Source organism: Sus scrofa, chromosome X (assembly GCF_054392235.1).
Source record: "Sus scrofa isolate SSC_HxYL_T2T_F1_AM1 chromosome X, Sscrofa_HxYL_maternal_Yorkshire_Landrace_v2.0, whole genome shotgun sequence".
Lineage (NCBI taxonomy): Eukaryota > Metazoa > Chordata > Mammalia > Artiodactyla > Suidae > Sus > Sus scrofa.
The window spans coordinates 117,601,396-117,616,977 of record NC_139401.1 but is presented as its reverse complement, the minus strand read 5'-3'; the positions used below and the strand labels follow the sequence as shown (position 1 = coordinate 117,616,977).

Sequence of the window (15,582 nt, the reverse complement as noted above, 5' to 3'; positions counted from 1 at the left end):
CTCCATTCCTTAGGCTGTATATTACATCCCCATGACTTATTTATTTTATGACTGGAAGTTTTTATCTCTTACTCCCCTTCACCTATTTCATCCATTACTCTCCTCGCCTCTGAAAAACACCAGTTCGTTCTCTATACCTATGAGACTGTTTATGCTTTGTCTTCTAATGTGTGTTGTGTGTTTTGTATTTTAGGTTATTTTAGATTTATATCATTTGGTATTTGTCTCTGTCTAATTCATATCACTTAGCATAAAAAGTAAAAGTACTAAGTGTTAGCAAGTATGTGAAGCAGCTTAACTCTCACATATTGCTGGTAGAAATATAAATTTGATGCTACCGGAGTTCCCGTCGTGGCGCAGTGGTTAACGAATCCGACCAGGAACCATGAGGTTGCGGGTTCGGTCCCTGCCCTTGCTCAGTGGGTTAACGATCCGGCGTTGCCGTGAGCTGCGGTGTAGGTTGCAGACGCGGCTCGGATCCCGCGTTGCTGTGGCTCTGGTGTAGGCGGGTGGCTACAGCTCCGATTCGACCCCTAGCTTGGGAATCTCCATATGCCGGGGGAGCAGCCCAAGAAATAGCAAAAAGACAAAAAAAAAAAAAATTTGATGCTACCACTTTGGAATATACTTTGGCTATGCTGATACACATCCACGTAAAATTGGTCAAGGTATAACTTGAATTTTGTGCATTTTATCATCTACAAGTTACATGTCAATAAACAAGAAAAAAACACAAAAATGAGAGACGATATGAGGCCATAGAAATTTGAACACAAAATGTATATTTGCCCATATGAGAGAACTAGTATTAATTTTGCAGGCATGTGAAAGTATTCTAGTCATGTTTTTTTTTAAAGTATATACCTTTTAGAAATGCATCCTGAAAATTCTGCAGATAAAATGACATGATGTATGGAATTTACTTCAAAATAATCCCATTTAGTAGGAAGGAGTAGATGGGAATACAGATGAAGTAGGGCTGACCATGTGCTAACAATTACTGAATGTATAATGGGTAAAAGTCCTATCATTACACTGTTATCTCTCCCTTTTGTTTTATTTAACCTTTCCACAATAAAAGGGAAAAAAATCTCTTTATTCTAAAAGAGCATAGGTTTTATGGTCATACAGAACTCCCCTACTGATTAGTGTATGGATAAAGAAAAGTTGCCTAACCTCTTTGAATCTAAGTTATCCTCTTTTTAAAATGGGGCTACATATAGAACCTTCCTCACAGAGGTCAGGAGGATTAGATAAGATCCTGCAGTTCAGTACTCAGCGTACAGCAGGTACTTGGTGCTTGCTGATTCTCTTAGCTTGTTCTTTTGTTTTTTTTAACCAAGCAATTCTCTAATTTCTTGGATATCAACAGAGATGATATCTGCTTTTGGTCTTTTGTTCCCTATGGGACAGTAATTTCTAAAAAATCACATCAATACACTCATTGACCCAAGGGCTTTAGAAGACCTAGACCGTGTATGTGTGTGTGTGTGTGGGGGGGTGTATGCAGCAGGATGTGGGGAGAAACAGGTAACATGAGCATATCAGGACTCCTGGGGGAAAAATACCCTTATATCCCACAAAGCCTAAAACAGTGCTTACTGGCCAAGGGAGTGGGGGGTTAACTCCAGATCAGCCTTGTTTGGTTTCTCCATATTTAAGCTGGCAGAGGTTGTGGCATGTACACTAGTCCTTCCTTTCCCCAGTGCTGGCACCAGAGCCTACCTGGCCCAAGCTCAAAGTCCTTAAGTCTCCTCCGTGGTCTAATTACACATCATATACAACTGACCGTTGAACAACATGGGTTTGAACTGCATGTGTGCACATATATGCTGATTTTTTTTCAATAAATATGTACTACAGTACCACCCAATCAATGGATGGTTGAACCCAAGGATGTGGAATCACAGATACAGAGATATCTGTAAAGCTCTAAGTGGATTTTCAACTGCATGGAAAGTCGGCACCCTAACTCCCACATTGTTCAAGAGTCAACTGTAATTACCACTGGAAATTGTTATAAATTATGACATCATGGTTAACAACTTAAACACTGTCTCGGTCACTAACAAGCTCTGTGAGTTCCATAACCTTTCTGCGTCTCACTTTACTTGTCTGAAACATGAAGATGCTGAAAAAGGTGGCTGTAAGGATGATTTTTTTTTTTTTCATTTTAGCTGCACCCGTGGCATATGTAGGTTCCCAGACTAGGGGTCAATTTGGAGCTGTAGCCTCTGGCCTACACCACAGCCACAGTGACACCAGATCCGAGCCACATCTGTGACCTACACCACAGCTCACGACAACGCTGGATCCTGAAGCCACTGAGTGAGGCCATGGATCAAACCCGCATCCTTATGGATACTAGTCGGGTTCTTAAACCTCTGAGCCACAATGGGAACTCCATGGGGTTAAATTTGTAAAATACATCCTAAATGCTCAGCTCAGTCCTAGCATGTGGTAAGCACTCAGGAGTAACTTTTGGTGCAGGTGGCTCTGTAGACCAGGGGTATCAACATATTATTTCTAACATTCTATGCTCCTTGACCTCTTTCCATGTCCCACCAGCCTCAAAAGGCACCCAACTATTATTAGGGTGCCCAGGATCTCCACAGTGCCTGCCCACCGTAGCGTTACCCGCTGGTCCTGCCTAAAACCCCCTCTTCCCCTCCAAAGTCAACAGCCCAATTTCCTACAGCCTAGTCCTTACCTCATGCTGTCCACCAGGTGGCAGCAGAGAATGCAAGAAGCTCATAAGCTCTAAGCAAACCTTCTAGAGGCTTTTGAATTCTTAGGGGGCTTCCTAGAGAACCAACCAAGACCTTGTGGGAGGAGAGATTTTGTATTTTGTTTGTTTAAAGCCTGCCCCGAACCACACTGCATGGACTGCCTTAGCCCTCAAGTCAGGCCGTAGCCCTTCCCGTGCTTTTCATTCATGTATTTCCAATTTCCTTCACCCTTCCTTTCCAGTATTTGGGCCAGGAGGCCTTTCTTTTAAGACAAAGTGTCCCCTTGACACACTTTCAAAAGGTTATCTAAATCTTTTTAATCTCTGGCTGGGAGGGAGCCAAACCTCCTGCACTTCTAACCTCTCCCTGTTTCCATAGTCACCAGCTGGTACTTCCTGGAAGACGCCCCATTGAGGACATTTCTGTGAGGCTGGGAAAGCAGAATGGAGGAGTAGTTAGCTATAGTTGGCTAGATTTCCAAGGCACCTTAACTCTGGAATCCTCAAAATTCTAGACTTTGGGCATGTTATCCTGTACACTAGAACGTGAGGGGAGTAAAATGTTATCCAAAGATAAGGCAGATCATTAGTGAGGCGCAGGGTGGAGGGAGAGAATTAAGAGCTCCAGGGAAGAGAGGAGGATAGAGAGTGCATAATATGCCTCAGCTTCCACAACTGTAAAATGGAAAAAATAACAGTTGCTGCTGTCACATAAGGGTATTATAACCAATGAGAGTTATTCCTCATAAAACACTGGTGAAAGCACCTGGCATGTAGAAAGTGCTATCTTTAATTTCTGTAATTGTAGTACTCTAATTATCTTATTATTACCAGTCCTTGGTCACACTGAAGCCCTCCAGACAGGGTGATGTAGGTGGACAGCCCTTTTCCGGCTCTTAGTCACTTCAGTGACTCCAGATTCCCACTCACCTTGAATTCTTTCTGACACACCACAGGATCTGCGACATCCTCGTCTAAGATGTCCTTGTGGATTAACCCCTACTTTTAGCTAAAATCAATGAGCAGCAAGGGGGCTGCTGCTGAATGAGTAGAGAGGTGTCGCAAAAGGGCCAGCATAGGGCCGATTTGTGGGGCAGATGTCAAGGTGAGCAATTATCAGCACCAAGAAGAGAGCTAGGCCTTTCTCCCCTATTCCATTTCTCCCTTCTTCCCTTGCAGTAGCTGTAGCCACTGGGCTCTGCAGCAGCTTCCCCAGCTGGTCGGAGTAATTATTTCCTCACCCAACCACACCATGTCATCATGGGCGATTTTCTGTGATTTGATGGTTGTTTATTTCTAGGAGGAGGAGCGATGTAAAATGTCTGAGGTTGCCGCAATTCCACTCTTGGGCATCTATCCAGACAAAACTCTACTTAAAAGAGACACGTGCACCCGCATGTTCATTGCAGCACTATTCACAATAGCCAGGACATGGAAACAACCCAAATGTCCATCGACAGATGATTGGATTCGGAAGATGTGGTATATATACACAATGGAATACTACTCAGCCATAAAAAAGAATGACATAATGCCATTTGCAGCAACATGGATGGAACTAGAGAATCTCATCCTGAGTGAAATGAGCCAGAAAGACAAAGACAAATACCATATGATATCATTTATAACTGGAATCTAATATCCAGCACAAATGAACATCTCCTCAGAAAAGAAAATCATGGACTTGGAGAAGAGACTTGTGGCTGCCTGATGGGAGGGGGAGGGAGTGGGAGGGGTCGGGAGCTTGGGCTTATCAGACACAACTTAGAATAGATTTACAAGGAGATCCTGCTGAATAGCATTGAGAACTTTGTCTAGATACTCATGTTGCAACAGAACAAAGGGTGGGGGGAAAAAAGGTAATTGTAATGTATACATGTAAGGATAACCTGACCCCCTTGCTGTACAGTGGGAAAATAAAAAAAAATTATAAAAAAAAATGTCTGAGGTTGTACAGTGCAAATCATTATTTCTCAGAAAAAGCTTCGACCCAGAGATGAGAGTAGACTTGCTTAAGGCCACAATGCTAGCATGGTTATCTCTTCCTTGAGGGCAGGGGCCGCGATTTCTACTTGATTAGTATTTCTCTCTACATAGCACCTTATATGGAGAAAGGCTCATGACAGTGTAGAAATAGAATTTGTCTTAAAGTCAGAAGACCTGGGGTGTGAGAAGACAGTGCTTACTAACTGCATGATGTAGCTGGAGTCACCAGGCTTCCCAGACTTTGTTTTCACCTCTGTAATATGGGGTGAACTATCCCTGGCTCGTCTTCTTCACAGACATGGGCAGGACAAAGTGAGAGAAAGGGCAGAGATGTTCCTTAAAATCTATGAAGTGTCACCCAAACTGAGGCACTTAACACACCTGAGCTAGGCATAAAAAAAAAATAACAAACGTGTGCCCTCTAAATGAATGGAAACCTTCTCCTGCCACAGGGCTCCAGCAAAGTGGCCAGGACTTCAGAAGGCAAGGTGTCCAGAGTCGTGGACTCGGCGTCTCGCTGTCCTACCTTGGAAGAGGGAGACGAGAGCGACTCCCCATACCCAGTCGTCCTGAGACACAGGATCTATTGTCCCCCAAACCTGCGCTGACCTCCACTCACATTGTCTACAACACCTTGTGCCCTTTCAGTGTTCCCGGTTCTTTAAATCCTTCTCAGTGAGCGAGGTTAGAAGCTACAACCAAGACGCCTGGTCACAGTGTCTCCCAGGAGTGGGCCCCTCCCCGCCTCTTCACTATTTACGAGATGCACGGAGGGCCACTGCCCTGCACCATTCTGGGCTGAGGGGCGCCGAGCACCGCCATGGTGGCCCTCACAGGGTGAGATGTGTGATGAGTGTCCTCTGGGGCGCAAGGCCGGGAATGCAAGGTGACCGGGGCCCGCTGCGGGGACTCTGCATTCCCATCTCTCTGCCCGCACACAGGCTATTTCCTTTGCTTTGAACATCCTCTTCCTCTCTCCTCCACCCATTCACACGCTCCCCACCCACTGAGGACGTGGCTTTCCAACTGCTCCATGAGGCTGATTTCTCTAGTCCAAGTTGACTTCTGCCTCCTATGAACACCTGACGGGTGGAAAGGGCGATCATAATTTACACACAGGCAGACCTCAGAGACACTGCAGGTTCAGTTCCAGGCCACCCGCGATAAAGCGAATAGCAATAAAGGAAGTCACGTGAACCTTTTTGGTTTCCCGGTACATTTACAAGTTAGGTTTACACTCGACTGTGGTCTATTAAGTGTGGAATATGCAATAGTATTATGTCTAAAAAAATCTACACACCTTAATTTAAAAATATTTTACGGGAGTTCCCGTCGTGGCGCAGTGGTTAACAAATCCGACCAGGAACCATGAGGTTGTGGGTTCGGTCCCTGCCCTTGCTCAGTGGGTTAACGATCCGGCGTTGCCGTGAGCTGTGGTGTAGGTTGCAGACGCGGCTCGGATCCCGTGTTGCTGTGGCTCTGGCGTAGGCCGGTGGCTACAGCTCCGATTCAACCCCTAGCCTGGGAACCTCCATATGCCGCGGGAGCGGCCCAAGAAATAGCAACAACAACAACAACAAAAAGACAAAAGACAAAAAAAAAATATATATTTTACGGCTAGCAAAAGATGACAGATCACCATACACCAATATAATAATAATGAAAACGTGTGAAATATTGCAAGAACCAAAATGTGCCACAGAGGTACAAAAGGAGTAAATGCTGTTGGAAAACTGGTACTGACAGACGTGCTCAATGCAAGGTTATTGCAAACCTTTAATCCGTAAAAAAATGCAATACCTGCGACGCACAATAAAGCAAAGCACCATGAAACTAGGTACGCCTGCAATTGTGGTACTACACTTATTTTATTATTAGCATTCCTGGGTCAAACTGAAGCCCTCCAGAAAAAGTGCTAAACCTTTCCTGGCTCTCAGTCACTTCAGTCTCAAGATTCCTATTTACGCCTCACCCTTGAAGTCAGCAGCCCACAATCTAACATGTTTAAATGTTCTCCAGTTTCTTCGTGTGCTTTAGTCTTCTTAACTCTGTTATACTGGGCAGAGACCATGTCTGAGATTCCTCCCAGTGTAGTGGTTAAGATAAACAGCATTACAGAAATAAGAAGAGCTACTGTTTATTGGGCACTTACGATGGGTCAGGCACATGGAATGAGACACGCTTTAAATAAATATATGGTCGTCCGTCCTCACAGCAACCTCATGAAGCAGGTACTGTTATTCACTTTTCACAGATGAGAAAACTGAGGTTGAGTGAGGCAGGCTGACTTGCCCACACCAACCACTACTGGCCAGAGCTCACTCTAAACCATTATCTTCCTGTTGTTCAAAATGCGGTCTGCACAAACAGCCTGCATTAGAATCACTGCAGGCGCATAAAACAAACTGCTGTACTCCATCCACCCGCGCTGAGCTGAGTCAAAATCTCTGAGAGGCTCCAGAACGATCTGAGATTTTATCCAGGTGTTTGCCATTAGACTAAAGTTTGAGAACCAACGTACCGCACTGAACACATACATGCTGGCGCAGGATCATGCATGTAAATGCACACCTATGCATGAATGTAACTAAGAACCTGCATCAACACATAACATTTGACATCAGAGGGTTTCTTAGGGATTAGTGAGGGAAAGTTTCCATAGTGTCTGCTTTTCTAGCCAAATCTTCACATTAACAAATCTTCATAATGAATTCCACATTCCTGCCTCCATAGGAAACATGGGTATAAAAATATCTTGGCCTAGACAAAATAAAAAAAGGAGTTCCTGTCTTGGTGCAGCAGAAACAAATCCGACTAGGAACCATGAGGTTGCGGGTTCGATCCCTGGCCTCGCTCAGTGGGTTAAGGATCCGGCGTTGCTGTGAGCTGTGGTGTAGGTCACAGACGTGGCTCAGATCTGATGCTGTGGCTGTGGTGTAGGCCAGCGTCTGTAGCTCCAATTAGACCCCTAGCCTGGGAACCTCCATATGCCGCAGGTACAGCCCTAAAAAGACAAAAGACCAAAAAAAAAAAAAAAATCTTGGCCTTGGTAGATCCTGGCAGTGGAGGGTGGGTGGGTGGCTGGTTGCCCAGACCCACAGCCCATCCGTACCCCCCTCAACCCCGTATAATATCTACGAGTATGTTCATTAGGTTATGCCATAAGAAAGTAAAGGTGCAAAAAAGACATTATCTAAATCAATGCTTGGCTAATTCTTAGCTGTACAGACTTGCATAAGTTAATATCTCTTGCTTCAGTTTCTTCCTCTATAAAATTGGGATGAGGCGTTCCCGTCATGGCTCAGCAGTAACGAACCTGACTAGTATCCATGAGGACGCAGGTTCAATCCCTGGTCTCGTTCAGTGGGTTAATGATCTGGTGTTGCAGTGAGCTGCAGTGTAGGTCACAGATGCAGATCGGATCCTACATTGCTGTGGCTGTGGCACAGGCCAGCAGCTGCAGCTCTGATTTGTTCCGAGCCTGGGAACTTCCATTTGCTGCAGGAGAGGCCCTAAAAAGCAAAATAAAATAAAGTAAAATAAAAATTTTAAAATAAAATTGGGATGATAACAACAATAGTATGCATTGTGTAAGATTGTTATGAAGGTTAAATGAGCCAGTGCATCTGAAGAGCCTGGATTCTAAGTCTTAGAACAAGAACTTGACAAGCTGTACTCAATATCAGTATAGTGGCAGTTATCAGGTTTTGAGCTTAGCATCCAGACTCCTTCCAGGTGGATTACAAGTGGGGTCCTTTTTTTTTTTTTTGGCTGCACCTGTGACATACGGAAGCTCCCAGGCCAGGGACTGAATCCAAGCCATAGCCGTGACCTTTGCCACAGTTGCAGCAACGCCGGATCCTTTACTCACTGTGCCGGGCTGGGGATCAAACTCGCACCTCCACAGCAACCCAAGCCACTGCAGTTGGATTCTTAACCCACGGTGCTATAGTAGGAACTTCTCCAAGAGGGTCTTTAGGTGGAGGACCCTGGAGAGTTTGTCAATATGGTGTGGAAGAATGTTTTTGGATATGAAACTGGGGCGGAAGAAAAAATAAAGATATTATTTTGCTTAGCTCTTCCTCCTGTCATAGTGATTTCACTTACCATTATACATTTTATGATATGCAGCTTTACTGCAAAATTCAGTGTCCTGACAGCTGAATTTCTCACTTTCAAGTCAAGCCTCATATATATAAGTGAGGGTGGCATGTAGAGTAGTCAGGAAAAGAACAGAGATCCTCATTTGGTCTAGGTCTATATCGTTGTCAACTTTATGCACTTATAAATTACAGGAGTGGCACATATATATTAGGTATGGACACTGTTCGCAGTTATTACACTCGGTTTTTCTAGTCTAGGCAAATACTTTGTAAAGGTATTTCACATTTTCTTTGAATTTATTTCTGGGAAATTTTTCATTTTATTTCTACCGTAGATTCCAATTAATTAAAGAAGCATATTGTAAACTCCGAGCAACTACCAAATTTTAAAAAAGAGGTACAAACTAAAAGCCAATAGTAGAGGTAAAATGGAATAAAAATACTCAACTTTTTTAAAGTATAAAAATTTCAAAGTCAAAGAAGAAATGGAATAACTAGAAAACAGCTAATAAGATGGTATATTTCAAACAAACCATATCAACAGATACAGTAAGTGAAAGCTGTCTAAATATACCACTTAAAAGACAAAGATTTTTTTCACATGGACTAAAAAGCAACACACAATTACATCCTCTACAGGAAACCTACTTTTAATTAAAATGATACATATAAGGTAAAAGTAAAGGAAAAAATTCAATGTCTTCATTCCCTGGCCTTGGCAGATGTTTCCAGGAGTGGGATAAAGTGACAAAAGTGCCATTGAAATGAGATACCAAGGAAGATTCCTAGTACAAAATTGCTAGTACAAAACCCTTAGGGTTCGACATTTTCTAAAATCCATAATTTGGGGCAATATGGTGAATATATGCTATATAACACCCCTGGTGGGTGTCAGAAACATATAAGTCTTTCACAGTGAAATGGAAAGTCACATTAATAGGTTAAATAAAGACTATACATAGCCTCAGGTCTAGTTTTGCTGCCTAATGAGTTTTGGTGGCAAACTTATGAAAACTTCTGGTTTTCAGAGATTGCTGAATTTTGGCATTACAGATAATGGATTGTGGTCCATGGTCAGGTCGGTCAAGGAGGAGAACAAAGAAAAGTAGTGAGACCCTTTAATGAGGCCATGCGGAAGCCTCCTTGGTTGTGGGTTACGGGCTCCTTCACTTTTTTCAGCCAGAGATAGCACTTGTCCGCCAGCCTGAAGCCCCCAAAGTGCATAGTGCTTTGAATGCAGGGTTGTGGGTCTCTTGAAGCAAAGTTATGCCTCCTATACATGCAAAGAACATGACAAGAAGAAGGATGGGAGAAGGAAGGGAGGGAGGGAGGGAGGATGGGAAGGGAAATATGTGAGGTGCTTGATGTATTAATTCATATATCAGACCACCATGTCGTACAACTTAAATATCTTAATGGTTTTATCTGTCAATTATCTTTCAATAAAGCTTGAAGTTTTTTTTTAAACATAAAAGTGGCTTTTACCATGTTATTCCGTTGGCGTTTAGAGATGTGTAGATTCATGGACTTCATCAAATGAGGGAAGTCTGGGGCCATTGCGACCTCTAATACGCTTTCTACCCATTTTTCTCTCTTTTCTCTTCTAGGACTCCCACTGTGAGTGTAGTGGTCCACTTGATGGTGTCCCATAGGCCAGCAAGGGTTTGCTCAGCCATACTGAAGGCAGAAATATAGGCAATCGCTGTTGACCTCAGCATGCACACTTCCTAGGGGAAGATGTGGATGCTGGATACAATGTAGATAAACCAAGTTATGAGCAGACTGCAGAAATGACGCCAAGTTGACTGTGAGTTTCATAGAAATACAGCTGGCAGGGCTGGTCATTGGGCATAGACAAAAACTGGGGGACTGATTCAGTGACCATCCACATTTTCTCCACTCCTACACTCGTCATATGCATAACACACCATTGGTAATTCTCCTTTTATTTTTTTGTCTTTTTCTAGGGCCACATCCATGGCATATGGAGGTTCCCAGGCTAGGGGTCGAATCGGAGCTGTAGCCACCGGCCTCCACCACAGCCACAAGCAACTCGGGATCCTTAACCCACTGAGCAAGGCCAGGGATCGAACCCGCAATCTCATGGTTCCTAGTCAGATTCGTTAACCACTGAGCCACGACAGGAACTCCTAATTCTCCTTTTACACTCAGTGATTCTCATGGAGGGGGTGCCCTATAGCTGTATCTACCCTTGAGTCCCTCATAGGTTCAAATCAATGTAGTGAATGGTACAGGGGAAGCCTAACATATTTCTATTGCTAAATCCTGCCCTTTATCAGCCTGCAGCAAAGTCCACAATGTCCAGCGGAAGTCATTCCTGGAGGCTGAGGTACCCTCAGGCTGCACAATAAACCAGAAAGAACTTCAGCTGAGGGTTGGACACATCTAGGTTTTAATCTCAGCTCTGCTAGTTATTAACTGTTTGAGAAAAATCACGCAACCTCTCTGAACACGTTTCCTCAACTGTATAAACGGGACCATGATAATACAAACCCCTTTACAGAGCTGCTGCGAGAATTCAATGAAATCACGTTTATAACGTTAAGGGTGAAGGTGAGCTGTAAATCTTACAAACTTAATACAGGCCAAGGGGCGACATGCAAAGAGCATTGCATGGAGTAAGACAAAACTGGATTTGAAACCTGGCTCTGCGCTGACCAGCTATGGGACGCTTTTAGGCTCTTAATTAGCTTAATATGTTACGTTCATCATAAAGGATGGTCATGAAGGGTCAGTGGGAAAAGGTAAGTGAAAAGAAACATGTCGGCATGCATTCCACAAATATTTATTGAGCCTGTGCAGGTATAATGATGGAGATCAGGATAGTGTGGGGAGCGGTGGGGGAACACTTTAGAAAGGGTGTTCAGGAAAGCCCATTACTGGCACAAAGCAAGTGATGGAAAAACTGAGCAAATGGGAGTTTCCATCCTTTGCCAATTCGTCCAACTTGCACTACTTCTACCCAGACAACGTGGAAAAGGTTCTCTCCCTGAGAAGCACGTATCCACTTCCCTGGGGAACCAGCTCCCTGTTGATCAATTCTTTCCTTTCCCCTCAGTCTCATGCACTTGCTGTGCCCCTACAAAGCATAACATTCTAAGGCAGCAAGGACCTTGCTGGTCCTGATTCAGTAATCAGCCTCTTTTCCATGGTTCCTTCCCTTCATCACTCCTGCTATTTCGTTTGTAGGAATCCTCTTTTTTAAAAAGACCTTATTATGACAACTTTATTCAGAGATAATTAATAATCCCTATCACTGATCATAGGCTGAGGAGTAGGTCTCTTAAGTGTGGTCAGAGACCAAACTGCCATCACTGAATACAGTTCCTTTGTATAATCCTGGGCCCCAACCCAATAGCTAACCCAAGACGTGGCCTGAGTACCTAACTCTGGACATGGAGACTTAACCCTAATTTTAGACTGAGCCCTTAACCCTGGTCCCAGATGGAGAACTCAGTTTTATCCATAAACTGAGCCTCTTTTTGGCCATACTCCAAGGACTTAACTCCGATTAAATTTAGTCCCTAGATCTACTCACATACTCACTGCCTACATCTGATTCAAGAGTAAGTAGTTATGACTAGTCCCAGACTGAGTCTCTAACCTTGATCTCCTATTTAACCCTATGGCCACTGACAAATCCTTAATTCATGATACAGAGCTCCAACCTATGATCAGATGTAGCCTCTAAACCTGTCCCAGGCTGAGTCTTATGCTTGAGCTACAGACTGCGACCTAACTCTTAAGATATACTTAATATCCTCCACTGACCACAAAATGCGTGCTCAGCATACATAATGACTGAGCTCTAACCCTGACCACAAACTGAGGCTCTAACTCGGTCACAGCCTGAGATCTGATCTTGGAAACCAACCCAGCTACAATTTCCACCGACTTAGCACTAACCAGAAAATGACCCCAAACATTGGCAACAGAATGACTACTAAACTTGGCCTCATACAGAAACAAAAACATGTACAGAGACTGAACTCTAAACCTGGCCAAAGACTGTGCCTTAATCCTGGCCAAGAAGTGAAACCAAAGCTTCTTCAAAACTTGAGGATATATTTCGATCACATCATAGGCCCTAATCCTGTTCACAGATAGAACCCTGAACATAGCCACAGCCTGAGACTTAACTCTGTTCAAAGCTCAAGTTTGAAACCTGGCCAGATACTGAATTCATACATCTGACCATGGAATAACCCACTCAGCCTGGACCCCATCACTGGCCACTAATTTGACCCTTAAATTCTATAGCCTCTAACCGTTAACAAACTCAGTTTCTGGTCACAGAGTAAAGTGCTAACTCTTATCATGGACAGAGCCCATGGGAATAACCTCCAGCCTGACTTTTCAACCTGAAAATAAAACTTATGCCCCCCGAATGGCTAATGACTGATCCCGAATCTTTCAAGTAGACTGAACCCTATTTCTGGCTAAATGGTAGCTAGCCCCAGACTGAATCCCAACTCCATCTACATTTTTAACCTTAATCCTAGCCACAGACATAATGCCAATCCCAGAAACGGAACTGTTTACCAAACCTGGGCAAAGACTGAATCTAAACCTTGATCACAAATTAAGGACAAAACCAAACAAATACTTTTTGTAGTCTTCGCCTGAAACCGAACAAGAGGTTAATTTTAACTCTGAACACAGATGCAACTCATGATGGCAAAGGGTGGTGTACCATGGGAGCCCCATTCCTGGGCACATTCTGAGTACCACCCTGGGATGAAGACTGTAAATCCTGCCCATAATCAGACACCCAAGGACTGAACCCTAAGCTGGGCCAAAAAAATGATTCCTAACACTGCAAGGTTAAATCAAAACCCTCTTCATATTATTAGAACTAACAACAGGCTAAGACTGAGTACTAACCTTTGTCACAGATTGATTCTTAACCCTGTAAACAAAGTTCACTATATTAGTGGCCACAAACTGAGTCCTAGCACTAGCTTGAGATTGAGTAATAAGTCTGGCCACCATCCTAGCCCTAAATTGGGGAGAGATGTACGCATGACACTGGGCAGGGTGGGGCGCTAAAAATGAGCACAGACTGAACTCTACTAGTGATACCAGAATGCCTGCTACGCTGGCCAGAGTCTAAGCCCCAGATCGACAAGAGGACATGAACACTCTGACCTCAAACCCTGGCAACAGCCTGAGCCCAAAACTCTGATTGCAGCCTGAGTCTCTAAATCTAAACACAAGCTGGGTCCTATGTGTCATCCATTCTCACACTAACTTTTTGTAGACCAACATGTAACATCAGCAGCCAACCTGAGAAACATGTTTATACTCTCATCTTAGCCCTAAAAGTTTTCTCATACAAAGTTTGAACTGGCCATTAGTAACCCCTAAACTCTGGTAAAGGCTTAATCAGATACAAAAATCAGTTTCATTTCTATGTATTAACAACAAACCTTCTGAGAATGAAATTAAGAAACTATCCCATTTACAATAGCATCGAAATAATAAAATATATAGGAATAAACTTAACCAAGCAGGTGAAAGACTTGTACACTGGAAACTATAAAAGACTGATGAAAGAAATTAAAACAGATGCAAATAAATGGAAAGACATCCTTGGTTTGTGGATTGCAGACTTAATATCGTCAAAATATCCATACTACCTGAAGGAACCTACGGATCCAATGCAATTCCTTATTAAAATCCCGATGGCATTTTAAACAGAAAAAGAAAAAAAATCATAACATTCATATGCAACTGAATAGATAGTTCTCTAAAGAAGACATACAAATGGTCGACAGGTAAATGAAAAGATGCTCAAGGTTATTAATCATCAGGGAATGCAAATCCAAACAACAATGAGCTATCACCTCACACCTGTTAGGATGACAACAGGCAAGAGACAATAAATGGGACTACATCTAAATAAAAAACTTTGCAAAGGGAAGGAAACTAAAAGCAAAATAAAAAGGCTGCCTATTGAATGGAAGAAAATATTTGCAAAAATATATCTAAAAATGGGGTAATATCCAAAATATAACCGTCATGGCTCAGTGGTTAACGAATCCACCTAGGAACCATGAGGTTGAGGGTTTGAACCCTGGCCTCGCTCAGTGGGTTAAGGATCCGGTGATGCCATGAGCTGTGGTGTAGGTCGCAGACGCAGCTTGGATCCCACATTGCTGTGGCTCTGACATAGGCTGGCGGCTACAGCTCTGATGAGACCCCTAGCCTGGGAACCTCCATATGCCACGGGTGCGGCCCTAGAAAAGACACACACACACACACACAAAGAAATCATACAATCAACATAAAAAATAACTTGATTAAAAAATGGGCACATGACATGAATAAACACTTTTCCCAAGAAGACATACAGGGGGCCAACAGACACATGAAAAGATGCTCGACATCACTAAATATCAGAGCAAAATGCAAATCAAAACCACAATGATATCATCTCATGCTTGTCAGAATGGCTATTATCAAAAAGAACAAATAACAAGTGCTGGCAAGGATGGGGAGTAAAGGGAACCCTTGTGTACCACTGGTGAGAATGTAAATTGGTACAGCCACTATGGAAAAAAGTATGGAGATTCCACAAAAAAATTAAACTACCATACTACCATATAGAACTACCAATACTATCTGTCCGTTCCACTCCTGGATATTTATCTGAAGAAAATGAAGGAGTTCCTGTTGTGGCTCAGTGTGTTAAGAACTTGACATTGTCTCTGTGAGAACACAGGTTCAATCCCTGGCCTCATT

At 43.3% G+C, this 15,582-nt stretch overlaps 1 protein-coding gene and 1 long non-coding RNA gene across 6 annotated transcripts in view; one reads left to right on the top strand and one right to left on the bottom strand.

Moving 5' to 3' along the window:
- Nucleotides 1-4,668, top strand: part of LOC146394782 (uncharacterized) — a 121,344-nt gene extending 116,676 nt beyond the window's left edge. Inside the window, exon 5 of the long non-coding RNA XR_014834625.1 lies at nucleotides 4,029-4,668. This is a non-coding gene — a long non-coding RNA (uncharacterized LOC146394782). The remainder of the gene's footprint in view (nucleotides 1-4,028) is intronic.
- Nucleotides 1-15,582, bottom strand: part of ARHGAP36 (Rho GTPase activating protein 36) — a 169,115-nt gene that overhangs the window by 146,364 nt on the left and 7,169 nt on the right. The gene's annotated exons all lie outside the window — the stretch shown is intronic.